Source organism: Nomascus leucogenys, chromosome X, assembly GCF_006542625.1.
Source record: "Nomascus leucogenys isolate Asia chromosome X, Asia_NLE_v1, whole genome shotgun sequence".
In the NCBI taxonomy this organism is placed as follows: Eukaryota; Metazoa; Chordata; class Mammalia; order Primates; family Hylobatidae; genus Nomascus; species Nomascus leucogenys.
In genome coordinates this window covers 105,233,946-105,249,302 of record NC_044406.1, presented here as the reverse complement: position 1 = coordinate 105,249,302, position 15,357 = coordinate 105,233,946, and the positions used below count along the sequence as shown (strand labels likewise).

The 15,357-nt window shown below is 41.1% G+C and overlaps 1 pseudogene; it reads right to left on the bottom strand.

The window, feature by feature from the left end:
* LOC100595037 overlaps positions 1-13,571 on the bottom strand; it is a 35,003-nt pseudogene extending 21,432 nt beyond the window's left edge.
* Between the last annotated feature and the right edge of the window lie 1,786 nt (positions 13,572-15,357).

The window sequence follows — 15,357 nt, the reverse complement described above, 5'->3', positions numbered from 1 at the left end:
CAGAGTTTGCAGTGAGCCAAGATTGCACCACTGCACTCCAGCCTGGGTGACAGAGCAAGACTCTGTCTCAAAATAAAAATAAAAATAAACTATAAACTAAATATCTCCCAAAGTTAGCTTGGCCCAAGCCCAGGAATAATTAAGGGTAGCTTGAAGGCTAAAGGTAAGATGGGGATTGGCTAGATCAGATCTCCCCCATTGCCATAATTTTCTCACTGTTAAAAATTTTGCAAAGGCAGTTTCAAAGCCAGACAGCCTGGATCTGAAGTGTAGATTTGTCACAAATTATGTGAACATGGGCAACTTAAACCTCTAAGTGCCTCAGTTTCCTCATCTGAAAATCAAGATAACAAAACCTGATTCATAGAGTTGTGAGGATTAAATGTGCTTAGAATATAATTCCTGACACAGAGTAAGAACTACACAAGTGTTAGATAAAATGAATACGCTTAACTCCAAATGAGGTTACAGGAAAGCTTTTTGGAAGGACTGATGCCTGGAGCTGAGTCACAGAAGATGAATAAGAGTTAGCCAGGTGAGGGCCGGGTGCGGTGGCTCACACCTGTAATCCCAGCACTTTGGGAGGCCAAAGTGGGCAGATCACGAGGTCAGGAGATTGAGACCATCCTGGCCAACATGGCGAAACCCCATCTCTACTAAAAATACAAAAATAAATTAGCCGGGCGTGGTGGCAGGCGCCTGTAGTCCCAGCTACTCAGGAGGCTGAGGAAGGAGAATGGCATGAACCCGGGAGGCGGAGCTTGCAGTGAGCCGAGATGGCGCCACTGCACTCCAGCCTGGGTGACAGAGTGAGACTCTGTCTCAAAAAAAAAAAAAAAAATACAAAAATTAGCCGGGTGTGGTGGCGTGTGTCTGTAATCCCAGCTACTCGGGAGGCTGAGGCAGGAGAATCGCTTGAACCAGGGAGTTGGATGTTGTGGTGAGCCGAGATCACGCCGCTGCGTTGCACTCTAGCCTGGGCAATAGAGCGAGACTCTGTTAAAAAAAAAAAAAAAAAAAAAGAGCCAGGTGAAGGTGGGAAAGGTTTACCAGGCAGGGGGAAAGCATGAGTATAAAACACAGGCATACAGCAGTATTGTTGATGGAGGCTAACTACAAGTGGTTTGGTAATTCTCCACTAGACCATAAAGCACAAGGAAGGAAGAGGTAGGGGCTGTTCTGGGCAGGGGCAGTTCTCTAGGTCACTTGAAGCAATTTGGACTTTATTTTGTAGGTAACAAGGAATCACAGAAGAAAAGAGTTTTATGTAGGAAAACAATGTAGACAGATATATATGGGAGAGTAGATTTGTTATATGGTCTAAAATTTACTTAAAAATACTCCGCAGAGACAGTGTGAGATACACATACACTTATACACGTGTAGATGTAGATATATATACTCTAGGGGCAGTTAATATCTGAAGTACCCCCAGTGACGAACACTTTCCAGCAGCACTTAGTTTGCATATAAAGACACTAATTGTGAGTCCACACACCAGAGGCAGTTACTGAAAAACAGCAACCAATCTACCTAAACCTACACTAGAGGGTTTGCTCATTCACATAAAAGAGTCCTTCATTCATGAAATAAATGGTGTTCTAGATATATGGATGGACACTTCTCTCTACCCTCACATGAATGAAGCCTAAAAATCTGGTGATCCCAGAGTGGCATCTTAGTTCTAGGAATCTACTAGTTTCCATATCCTGACACTTAATGGAAGATTCTATTGCCTGGTCTACCCATTGAGCTAAAATGCTACTACTGGAGAACTGCTGCATGTGCTTCAAGTGAACTGTTCCTACATGGGGCTTAACGGAACTTGTGAAGAGAGGTTTCAAGACTATGTCTAAGTGCTTAAAAAATGCATGATTGACAGAATTGCGCCAAATTTGTGTTTTCATTAGAACATACCAACTGGTTGGGAGATTGTGGGGGATGAGGAAGAACTAAACTCCACAGCTATCTCTAGTCATTAGAAGCTACTGATATCACTGAAAAGTACCTGATGATGTGAGAGGCTAAACTGGTTTAAATAAATTTGCAGGCTGGGGGCGGTGGCTCACGCCTGTAATCCCAGCACTTTGGGAGGCCCAGGCAGGCGAATCACAAGGTTAGGAGTTCGAGACAAGCCTGGCCAACATGGTGAAACCCCGTCTCTACTAAAAATACAAAAAATTAGCTGGGCGTAGTGCAGGCGCCTGTAATCCCAGCTACTCCGGAGGCTGAGGCAGGAGAATCGCTTGAACCCAGGAGGCGGAGATTGCAGTGAGCCAAGATCATGCCACTGCACTCCAGCCTGGGCAACAGAGTGAGACTCTGTCTCAAAAAATAAATAAATAAAAATAAATAAATAAATCTGCAATAGAATTGAAGAAGGGCAATTACGGAGGCAGGGAAACAAATTAGGCAGATACTGCTGCAAGTGGTTCAATCAGTAGATGATAAACTACAAAAACAATTACATAACAAAAGATGACAGCAAGAGAGAAATGAAACAGATATCTGCAAAACAGATAAAAAATAATAAAATAGCAATAGTAAGTCCTTAAGTGCCAATAATTATTTTCAATGTTAATGGACTAAACTCTCCAATCTAAAGGCATAGAGTGGCTGAATGAATAAGAAACAAGATGCAGTGATATGCTATTTACAAGACATTAGATATAAAGACACACATAGGCTGAAAGTGAAGGAATGAGGAAAAAGATATTCCATACAAATCATAACCAAAATAGAACAGGGGTGGCTATATTTATACAGACAAAATAGGCTTTAAGTCAAAAACTGTCACTAGAGACAAATAAGGTCATTATGTAATGATAAAAGGATCAACTCTGCAGGAAAATATAATAATTAAAAATATATATGCACCCAGCATCAGAGCACCTAAATATTTAAAACAAATATTGACAGATCTGAAGGGAGGAATTGACAGCACTACAATAACAGTAGGAAACTTCAATACTCCACTTTTAATAATGGATAGAACATCCAGGCAGAAAATCAATTAAAAAACAACTTACTTGAACAACACTATAGACTAAATGGACCTAACAGACATATACAGAATTCTCTACCCAAGAGCAGCAGAATACATACTTCTCTTTAGTGCACATGGAACATTCTGCAGGATAGATCACATGTTAGGTCACAAAATGAGTCTTAACAAATTTAAGAATATTGAAATCATACCAAGTATCTTCTCAGACAGCAGTGGAATGAAACAGGCAATCAATAAGATAAAATTAACAAATTTACACTACGAAAAAAAAGAGAAAACACAAATTAATAGGATCAGAAATGTATCTCTAGGTGGACAGTGACAGAAAAAAAAGAGAAAGAAAAAAGGACATCAGAAATGATAGTGGAGACATTACAATGGATGATGCAGAAAATGGATCATAGGGGACTATTATGAACAACATATTGAATAACCTAGAAAAAAATGAATAAATTGCTAGAAACACACAACTTACCAAGACTGAATCAAGAAGAAATAGAAAGTCTGAAGAGACCAATAAGAAACAAAGACATAAGGCCGGGAGCAGTGGCTCATGCCTGTAATCCCAACACTTTGGGAGGCCGAGGCGGGCAGATCACGAGGTCAGGAGATCGAGACCATCCTGGCTAACACAGTGAAACCCTGTCCCTACTAAAAGTAGGAAAAATTAGCCAGGCGTGGTGGCAGCCGGCGCCTGTAGTCCCAGCTACTCGGGAGGCTGAGGCAGGAGAATGGCGTGAACCCGGGAGGCGGAGCTTGCAGTGAGCAGAGATCACACCACTGCACTCCAGCTTGGGTGACAAAGTGAGACTCTGTCTCAAAAAAAAAAAAAAAAAAACCAAAGAGATAGGATCAATAATCAAAAAGCTTCCAAAAAAGAAAAGTCCAGGACTAGACAAACTTCTGGAAAATTCTACAAAACACTCAAAGAATAATTAATACCAAAATTTCTTAAACTCTTCCAAAAAATGGAAGAAGGAACATATAAGGCCAGCATCACCCTGATACCATGAGCCAGACAAGACATCACAAGTAAAAAAAACTATAGGCCAATATCCCCAAGGAACATAGATGCAAAAACCCTTAATAAAATATTAGCAAACCAAATTCAATAACACATTAAAAGGATTATACACCATGATCAAGTGGGACGCAAGGACGGTTCAATATACAAATATATCAAATCAGTCAATGTGATACACCACATTAATAAGATGAAAGCAGAACCATATGATCATTTCAATAGACACAAAGAAAGTATTTTACAAAATTCAACATCCCTTCATGATAAAAACCCTCAACAAAATAGGTATAGAAGGAGCTTACCTTAACACAATAAAGACCAAATATTAAAAACCATCACCAGCATCATAAGCAATGGAGAAAAACTGAAAGTTTTTCCTCTAAGATCTGGAACAAGACAAGAATGCCCACTCTTGTCCTGCTATTCAACACAGTACTGGAAATCTTAGCCAGAACAGTTAGGCAAGAGAAAGAAATAAAAGACATCCAAATAAGAAGATAAGTATAATGATTTATATATGCTGACGACATGATCATATATGAAGAAAACCCTAAAGATGCTATCAAAATAACTGCTAGAACTAATAAATAAACTTGGTAAAGTTACAGGATACAAAACCAATATGCAAAAATTAGTGTCATTTCTCACGTATGTTCACTGCAACACTACTCACAATAGAAAAGAGGAATCAACCTAAATGCCCATCAATGGTAGAATGGATAAAGAAAATACGGGACATATATACCATGGAAAATGTGATACATATATACTATGCGGTACAGCCATAAAAAGAACAAGATTGGCCAAGCGTGGTGGCACATGCCTGTAATCCCAGCACTTTGGGAGGCTGAGGCAGGCGGATCGAGGTCAGGAGATCAAGACTATCCTGGCTAACATGGTGAAACCCTGTCTCTACTAAAAATACAAAAAATTAGCCAGGCATGGTGGCACATGCATGTAGTCCCAGGTACTCGGGAAGCTGAGACAGGAGAATCACTTGAACCCGGGAGGCAGAGGTTGCAGTGAGCTGAGATCATGCCACTGCACTTTAGCCTGGGCAACAGAGGGAGACTCCATAAAAAAAAAAAAAAAAAAAAAAAAAAAAAAAAAAAAAAAAAAAAGATTAGCCAGGCATGGTGGTTCATGCCTGTAATCCCAGCACTTTGGGAAGCCAAGGTGGGCGGATCACCTGAGGTCAGGAGTTCAAGACCAGTCTGGCCAATATGATGAAACCCTGTCTCTACTAAAAATAACAAAAATTAGCCAGGCGTGGTGGTGGGCACCTGTAATCCCTGCTACTCGGTAAGCTGAGTTGGGAGAATCCCTTGAACCCGGGAGGTGAAGTTTGCAGTGAGCTGAGATTGTGCCATTGCACTCCAGCCTGGGCAACCAGAGTGAAACCCTGTCTCAAAAACAAAACAAAACAAAACAAAAACAAAAACAAAAAACCCAAAATCATGTCCTTTGCAGCAACATGAATGGAGCTGAAGGCCATTATCCTAAGCAAACTAATGCAGGAAGAGAAAACCAAATACCGCATGTTCTCACTTATAAAAGTGTGAGCTAAACATGGAGTGCACATGGACACAAAGAAGGGAACAACAGACACCAGGGCCTATTTGAAAATGGAGGTGTGGACCCATTAGCTCGTCATTTACATTAGGTAACATGGCACATGTATACATATGTAACAAACCTGCACATTGTGCACATGTACCCTAGAAGTTAAAGTACAATAAAAAAAAAGAAAAGAAAAACCAAATAAATGGAGACATATTCCATGTTCAAAAAAAAAAAAAAAAGAAAATAGAGGGTGGGAGGAAGGTGAGGATCAAAAAACTACCTATTAGGTACTATGCTTATTACCTAGGCGACAAAATAATCTGTACACCAAACGCCCACGACACACAATTTACCTAAATAAGAAATCTGCACATATACTCATGGACCTAAGATAAAAGTTAAAAAATTAATGTTATTTCCATAAACTAACAACAAACTATCTGAAATGCAAATTTTAAAAAATCCCATTTATATTAGCAGCAAAAAGAATAAAATTCTTAAGAATTAACTTAGCCAAAGAGGTGAAAAATTTGTATACTAGAAATTATAAAACATTGATGGAGGAAATTTTATTTATTTATTTTTTATTATTATACTTTAAGTTTTAGGGTACACGTGCACAATGTGCAGGTTTGTTACATATGTATCCGTGTGCCATGTTGTTTTGCTGCACCCATTAACTCGTCATTTAGCATTAGGTATATCTCCTAATGCTGTCCCTCCCTCCTCCCCCCACCCCACAACAGTCCCCCGAGTGTGATGTTCCCCTTCCTGTGTCCATGAGTTCTCACTGTTCAGTTCCCACCTATGAGTGAGAACATGCGGTGTTTGGTTTTTTGTCCTTGGCGATAGTTTACTGAGAATGATGGTTTCCAGCTTCATCCATGTCCCTACAAAGGACATGAACTCATCATTTTTTATGGCTGCATAGTATTCCATGGTGTGTATGTGCCACATTTTCTTAATCCAGTCTATCGTTGTTGGATATTTGGGTTGGTTCCAACTCTTTGCTATTGTGAATAGTGCCGCAATAAACATACGTGTGCATGTGTCTTTATAGCAGCATGATTTATAGTCCTTTTGGTATATACCCAGTAATGGGATGGCTGGGTCAAATGGTATTTCTAGTTCTAGATCCCTGAGGAATCACCACACTGACTTCCACAATGGTTGAACTAGTTTACAGTCCCACCAACAGTGTAAAAGTGTTCCTATTTCTCCACATCCTCTCCAGCACCTGTTTTTTCCTGACTTTTTAATGATGGCTATTCTAACTGGTGTGAGATGGTATCTCACTGGGGTTTTGATTTGCATTTCTCTGATGGCCAGTGATGATGAGCATTTTTTCATATGTTTTTTGGCTGCATAAATGTCTTCTTTTGAGAAGTGTCTGCTCATGTCCTTCGCCCACTTTTTGATGGGGTTGTTTGTTTTTTTCTTGTAAATTTGTTTGAGTTCATTGTAGATTCTGGATATTAGCCCTTTGTCAGATGAGTAGATTGCAAAAATTTTCTCCCATTCTGTAGGTTGCCTGTTCACTTTGATGGTAGTTTCTTTTGCTGTGCAGAAGCTCTTTAGTTTAATGAGATCCCATTTGTCAATTTTGGCTTTTGTTGCCATTGCTTTTGGTGTTTTACACATGAAGTCCTTGCCCATGCCTATGTCCTGAATGGTATTGCCTAGGTTTTCTTGTAGGATTTTAATGGTTTTAGGTCTAACATTTAAGTCTTTAATCCATCTTGAATTAATTTTTGTATAAGGTGTAAGGAAGGGATCCAGTTTCAGCTTTCTACATATGGCTAGCCAGTTTTCCCAGCCCCATTTATTAAATAGGGAATCCTTTCCCCATTTCTTGTTTTTGTCAGGTTTGTCAAAGATCAGATAGTTGTAGATATGTGGCATCATTTCTGAGGACTCTGTTCTGTTCCATTGATCTATGTCTCTGTTGTGGTACCAGTACCATGCTGTTTTGGTTACTGTAGCCTTGTAGTATAGTTTGAAGTCAGGTAGCATGATGCCTCCAGCTTTGTTCTTTTGGCTTAGGATTGACTTGGCGATGCGGGCTCTTTTTTGGTTCCATATGAACTTTAAAGTAGTTTTTTCCAGTTCTGTGAAGAAAGTCATTGGTAGCTTGATGGGGATGGCATTGAATCTATAAATTACCTTGGGCAGTATGGCCATTTTCACGATATTGATTCTTCCAACCCGTGAGCATGGAATGTTCTTCCATTTGTTTGTATCCTCTTTTATTTTATTGAGCAGTGGTTTGTAGTTCTCCTTGAAGAGGTCCTTCACATCCCTTGTAAGTTGGATTCCTAGGTATTTTATTCTCTTTGAAGCAATTGTGAATGGGAGTTCACTCATGATTTGGCTCTCTGTTTGTCTGTGATTGGTGTACAAGAATGCTTGTGATTTTTGTACATTGATTTTGTATCCTGAGACTTTGCTGAAGTTGCTAATCAGCTTAAGGAGATTTTGGGCTGAGACAATGGGGTTTTCTAGATATACAATCATGTCATCTGCAAACAGGGACAATTTGACTTCCTCTTTTCCTAATTGAATACCCTTTATTTCCTTCTCCTGCCTGATTGCCCTGGCCAGAACTTCCAGCACTATGTTGAATAGGAGTGGTGAGAGAGGGCATCCCTGTCTTGTGCCAGTTTTCAAAGGGAATGCTTCCAGTTTTTGCCCATTCAGTATGATATTGGCTGTGGGCTTGTCATAGATAGCTCTTATTATTTTGAGATACAGCCCATCAATACCTAATTTATTGAGAGTTTTTAGCATGGAGAGTTGTTGAATTTTGTCAAAGGACTTTTCTGCATCTATTGAGATAATCATGTGGTTTTTGTCTTTGGTTCTGTTTATATGCTGGATTACATTTATTGATTTGCATATGTTGAACCAGCCTTGCATCCCAGGGATGAAGCCCGCTTGATCATGGTGTATAAGCTTTTTGATGTGCTGCTGGATTCGGTTTGCCAGTATTTTATTGAGAAAAAAGACACAAACAAATGGAAAGACATCCCCTGTTCACAGACTGGCAGAATTAATATTGTCAAAATGTCCATACTAGCCAAAGCAATCTACAGATTAAATGCAATCCCTACCAAAATCCCAATTATTTTTTACAGACATAGGAAAAGGAATCCTAAAATTCATATGGGACATCAAATAGCCAAAGCAATCATGCAAGAAGCTAGAAGCATCATACTTCCTGACTTCAAATTATATTACACAGCTATAGCAATCAAAACAGTATAGTAATGACAGAAAAACAGACATATAGACCAATGGAACAGAATAGAGGGCCCAGAAATAAACCCATGCATTTATGGTTAACTGATCTTCAACAAGGGTGCCAAGAATACACAATGAGGAAAAGACAGTCTCTTCAACAAATGGTGTTGGGGAAACTGGATATCCACATGCAGAAGAATGAAATTGGACCCTGCTATAATTTGAATGTTCCCTCCAAAACTCATGTTGAAATTTAATTGCCATTGTCAGAGTATTAAGAGGTGGGATCTTAACAGATGATTAGGACATAAGGGCTTCACCTTCATGGATTGATTAATGCCATCAATCAATGGAGTATGTAGTTATTGTGGGAGCTCAGTCCCCTTTTTTTCTGTCTTGCCCTTCTGCCATGAGATAATAGCGCATGAGGGCCATTGCCAGATGCAGGCACCATGCTGTTTGACTTCCCAGCTTCCAGACCATGAGTCAAATAAACTATTGTTTATAAATTATCCAATCTTTAGTATTCTGTTATAGCATCAGAAAAAGACTAAGACCCCTAGCTCACACCATATACTAAATCAACTCAAAATGGATTGCTTAAACATAAGATCTGAAACCACAAAACTTTAGAAGAAAACAGAGAAAAGCCTTTTTGACATTGGTCTTGGCAATGACTTTTTGATATGACAGCAAAAGCACAGGCAACAAAAGAAAAATAGACAAGTGAGGCTTCATCAAACTAAAAATCTTCTGCCCAGCAAAGGAAACAATCAACAAAATGCAAAGGCAACATACAGAATGGGAGAAAATATTTGCAAACTGTATATCCAATAAGGGATTAATACCCAAAATATATAAGGAACCCATATAGCTCAATGCCAAAAACACAAATAAGCCAATTAAAAAGTGGGCAAAGGACCTAAATAGGCACTTCTCAAGAAAAGAAATTCAAATTGCTAATAGGTATATTAAATGATTTTCAATATCTCTAATCAGGGAAAGGAAAATCAAAACCACAATGAGATATCACCTCACACCTGTTAGAATGAATGGCTACTATCAAAAAGAGAAAAGTTAAGTGTTGGTGAGGATGTGGAATAAAGAGAACTCTTGTACGCTGCTGGCAAAAAATGTGTATTAGTACAGTCATTATGGAAAATAGTATGAAGGTTCCTCAAAAAATTAAAAACAGAACTACCATATGATCTAGCAATCCTGCTTCTGGGTATACATCCAAAGGAAATGAAATCAGCATCTTGACGAGATAGCTACATTTCCGTGTTCACTGCCGCATTAGTCACAGTAGCCAAGGTGTAGAAACAACCTAAATGTCCTTTGATGAATGAATGGATAAAGAAACTGTGGTGCATAGATATATAATGGAATATTATTCAACCTCAAAAAAGAAGGAAAGGCTGGGTGCAGTGGCAGAATGAATGGATAAAGAAAATGTGGTGTATAGATATATAATAGAATATTATTCAACCTCAAAAAAGAAGGAAAGGCTGGGTGCAGTGGCTCACACCTGCAATCTGGCACTTTGGGAGGCTGAGCTAGGAGGACTGCTTGAGCTCAGGAGTTTGAGACCCACCTGGGCAACATAATGAGACCTTGTCTCTATAAAAAATCAAAAAATTAGCCAGGTGTGGTGGTACACACCTATAGTCCCAGCTACTTGGGAGGCTGAGGCAGGAGGATCACTTGAGCCCAGGAGACTGAGGCTGCAGAGCAAGACACTGAGAAGAAAGAAGAAGAAGAAGAAGAAGAAGAAGAAGAAGAAGAAGAAGAAGAAGAAGAAGAAGAAGAAGAAGAAGAAGAAGGAGGAGGAGGAGGAGGAGGAGAGGAGGAGGAGGAGGAGGAGGAGGAGGAGGAAGAAGAGGAAGAAGAGGAGGAGGAGGAAGAGGAAGAGGAAGAAGAGGAAGAAGAAGAAGAAGAGGAGGAGGAAGAGGAAGGAAATTCTGCCATTTGCGACAACATGGATGGAGCTGGAAACATTATACTAAGTGAAATAAACAAGACACAGAAGAGAAAAGCTGCATGATCTCACTCCTATTTGGAATAGAAGGTAATCAAATTCATAAATTTATAAAGGCAAAGAATATGATGGAAGTTGCCAGGGGGCAGGAGGGGCTAATTCAGAGTTAGTCTTACATTTGCTGGATAGACCAACCCTGGATGTAGAGCTACTCTAAATAGAAGAAAAGAGGGCCAAGAACAGAACCTAGGAGAAAGCCAGCACTTAACAATGAAAGCTAGAGTTGACTCTGGATCTGATTGTTCAGGATTAATGTCTAATTTGGGTCTACCTTTCCCTACCATTTGTATGGCTCTGGATCTATTTTTTTTTTAACACCAAATTGGCTACATGTCCCAGGAATGCCAACTAATAGCCTTTACAAATCATAATTAGAAAGGAACGTGTGTGGCAATAAAGCCATATATCATATTCTGGAAAGAGAACAGGAACGAGAGTCATGAGATTTGCCACCTTCTCTGTCTGGGTTTCTGTGTCTCCAAACATAAAAGTGATGAACTGGCTTCAGTTATTTCTATGGCTCTTCCAGCCATAGAAATTGGAACAGCCTATGATTCTTTGACATTTGGTTTATCTACACTTTTCTTGTAGCTGTATCACTGCTCTCCTACATTAATACAAATGGGCAGAAGCTGACTATATTCTTTTCAAGGTCATGACAATAGAAGAAAACCCCAAAAACACAGTCACAAAATATGAGAAGTAAAAGGAAGTGAGAGTTATAGGGGAAAATGTGATTGACCTCTTGCTATTAATATCAGTGCTCAGCTGTACAACAGTAAGGGTGTGTCCCCTTGAGATCAAATCAATGGCTCAAAAGAGGGAAACAAACCACTTTTTTTCCTGATAAAATCAAGGTTTACTCCTCAACCCTGCTAATTTTTGAGGAGATAGTGAATATTGCTCTCTCTTCATTACTTCTCTCACAGTTGTCATAAAATGTTAAGAATTTTTTTTTTTTTTGAGACAAGGTCTTGCTCTGCTGCTCAGACTGGAGTACAGTGGCATGATCTCAGCTCACTGCAACCTCCGCATCCCAGGCCCAAGCGATTCTCCTGTCTCAGCCTCTAGGCCCAAGGGATTCTCCTGCTTCAGCTTCCCGAGTAGCTGGGACTACAGATGTGCACCACCACACATGGCTAATTTTTTTTTTTTTTTGAGGTGGAGTCTCTCTCTGTCGCCTAGGCTGGAGTGCAGTGGTGCAACCTTGGCTCACTGCAACCTCCACCTCCCAGGTTCGAATGATTCTGCCTCAACCTCCTGAGTAGCTGAGATTACAGGGGCGTGCCACCACACCTGGCTAATTTTTGTATTTTTAGTAGAGACGGGGTTTCATCATGTTGGTCAGGCTGGTCTCAAACTCCTGACCTTGTGATCCGCCCACCTCGGCCTCCCAAAGTGCTGGGATTACAGTCGTGAGCCACCATGCCCAGCCTAATTTTTGTATTTTTAGTAGAGACAGGGTTTTTCCATGTTGCCCCCCAGACTGGTCTCAAACTCCTGAGCTCAGGTGATCTGCCCACCTCGGCTTCCCAAAGTACTGGGATTACAGCTCTGAGCCACTGCCACCATGCCCAGCCTAGAATGTTTTGATATATGTAAAAGAAAGGGTGTATAACTACTATTCTCAACTCATCAACTATTCTTACCAAACCTTCAAAGCTTTTTGGAGGGAAATTAGTCTAGAGACAGTGTGCCCTGCTCACCTTCTTCCTTACTGCCAGCTTGGAATGATTTTCCAGTGTAACATCTATGTTCCTTGCTTCTATTCTGAAGTTTAAGAATACTTTTAGAGAGGGGGTATGAATAAAGATCACGCCACCTTTCTTTTTTATTGTTTCTTTTTTTTTGAGATAGAGTCTTGCTTTGCCACCCAGGCTGGAGTGCAATGGCATGACCTCAGCTCACTGCAACCCCAAACTCCTGGGCGCAAGCGATCCTCCTGCCTTAGCCTCTCAAGTAGTTGGGACACAGGTATGCACCACCATATCTGACTTTTTTTTTTTTATGGAGTCTCACTGTGTCACTAGGCTGGAGTGCAATGGCGTGATCTCGGCCAACTGCAAACTCCACCTCCCAGGTTCAAGTGATTCTGCTGCCTCAGCCTCCCGAGTAGCTGGGATTACAGGTGTGGACCACCACACCCAGCTAATTTTTGTATTTTTAGTAGAGACAGGGTTTCGCCACTTTGGCCAGGCTGGTCTTGAAATCCTGACTTCAGGTGATCTGCCCGTCTCAGCCTCCCAAAGTGCTGGGATTACAAGCATTAGCCACCGTGCCTGGCCATACACCTTGCTATTTTTAATCATTTTTTAATAAATGGCATCTACTATATTGCCAAGGCTGGTTTTGAAATCCTGGCATCAGGCAATCCTCCTGCCTCAGCCTCTCAGACTTCTGGGATTACAGCCGTGAACCACTATGCTCAGCCTGTGCTGTTCTTTCTATGAAAAGATGGTACAACTGATCTATGAATAAGCCATGTCCTTTCAGTTCTTTTGCTAGGATTAAGGATGAGATTATTCTGAATCATCTGCACTCTCTCACACTCTTGTGACCAAACAGCTATCATGTGTACCCAGGTGGCTACTGATAGAGGTAAAAGCAGTGGTTAAGAAATTAACTAGTTCCTTTCTTTACCTCAGACCTTGGATCACAAACCTCACATGTCTGGTACTCTTATCAATTATGTTCACCATATTGACCGTGTCATCGGGTCCACCACCTAGGCAATATGTAGACATAGGCTGAGTCCCAAAACCTCAGTACAGAACCCCACAGGCAGAGGCTCCAGCTTGGAGAACGGGTTAAGTTCTAGGTTTCTGTTCCAATCTGTGAAGCTGATTCATCCCTGGAGCAGGGTACAGGGGTCAACACACTGCCTTCTGTTTTTTGTACCAGGGCAGGTAGAGGGAGGCCACAATTTTGGAAGATGGGGATTGCCCAGCTGCCAGCTTTTTCAGCAGATGGTATAACCACCATGAGATAATTAGCGTGCAGTCCCACAGTGGAGCTGAGTACAGAGAACGAGCAACTGAAATGGAAAATTAGATCAACAAAAATGGAGGAGAGGTTGTTATCTCAGTTGAAAATGTTCACACCTCATTTGTGAAAGGCTCAACATGAAAGGCTCCTGACTGCATCAGCACTAAAGATGCATTTCTTTCCCGTTCTCATCTGGGTCTCAGAATGCCTTACTAGCTTCCTGAGTATATTTTATTTCTGCTCTTTCTCAAATTGCACTTCCGTTATGACTACTAATGTGAAGAGGTCTGGAATATCCTAATGCTCAGATCTCCCACTTCCTGGGGCACACCTAAACGCACCTGCTTGGTGTACAGGTGTCACGGCCAGAACCCATCAGGAATGAGACTGTGCCTGCCTCAATACCTCTGCTGGCAATCTGTCATTTTGCTTGTTTAACCAAAGGCTCGTATCATTATATGGCTTGAATCTGTTAAGAATCAAGGTGACAAATTGTGCTTTTGATTATTCTTTTGTCGTTTTAAACATCCTTTTGATGTACTAAGAGCCACTTATATATGAATAAAACAAGCAGCCATCTGTTTTATGAAGCATTGGATTGTAAAAGTGTCAACTCAAGCATTATCTACTAATTTGTCAATTGTTGAGCATTGGCCAGCTGACGGAAATTAGCTGTGTTGCTGGACATACACACCCTTACTTCGTTAGTTGTGTATGTCTGTAGTTGGGAGGGGAGCTATAAAATAACACTGGTGATGGGCGTGGTGGCTCACACCTGTAATCCCAGCACTTTGGGAGGCCGAGGCAGGCAGATCACCTGAGGTCAGGAGTTTGAGACCTGCCTGGCCAACATGGTGAAACCCCGTCTCTACTAAAAATACAAAAATTAGCTGGACATGGTGGCAGGTACCTGTAATCCCAGCTACTCAGGAGGCTGAGGCAGGAGAATTGCTTGGACCCAGGAGGCGGAGGTTGCAGTGAGCCGAGATTGTGCCACTGCATTCCAGCCTCGGTGACAAGAGCAAGACTTGTCTTAAAAAAAAAAAAAAAAAAGGTGAAAAAGACCATGGCCCTGGTTAACCTGAGGCAGAAGGGAAACTTACTTTTTTTTTTCTTTTTTTTTTTTAAGACGTATTCTCACGCTGTCACCCAGGCTGGAGTGCAGTGGCACAATCTCAGCTCACTGCAACCTCTGCCTCCTGGGTTCAAGCACCTCATTACAGGTGCACACCACCATGCCCGGGTAATTTTTGTACTTTTCCTAGAGACAGGGTTTCACCATGTTGGCCAGGCTGGTCTTGAACTCCTGACCTCAAGTGATCCATCCGCCTCGGCCTCCCAAAGTGCTGGGATTGCAGGCGTGAGCCACCGTGCCCGGCCAGAAGGGATGCTTACTTCTGGATGCAGTGTGCAAAGATTGTCCTATTGCCTTCAGCTCCAGGTTAAATCCTCCCACCTGAGACTGACTCCCTTCCTTATAGAAACTGGCAGTGTTCAATA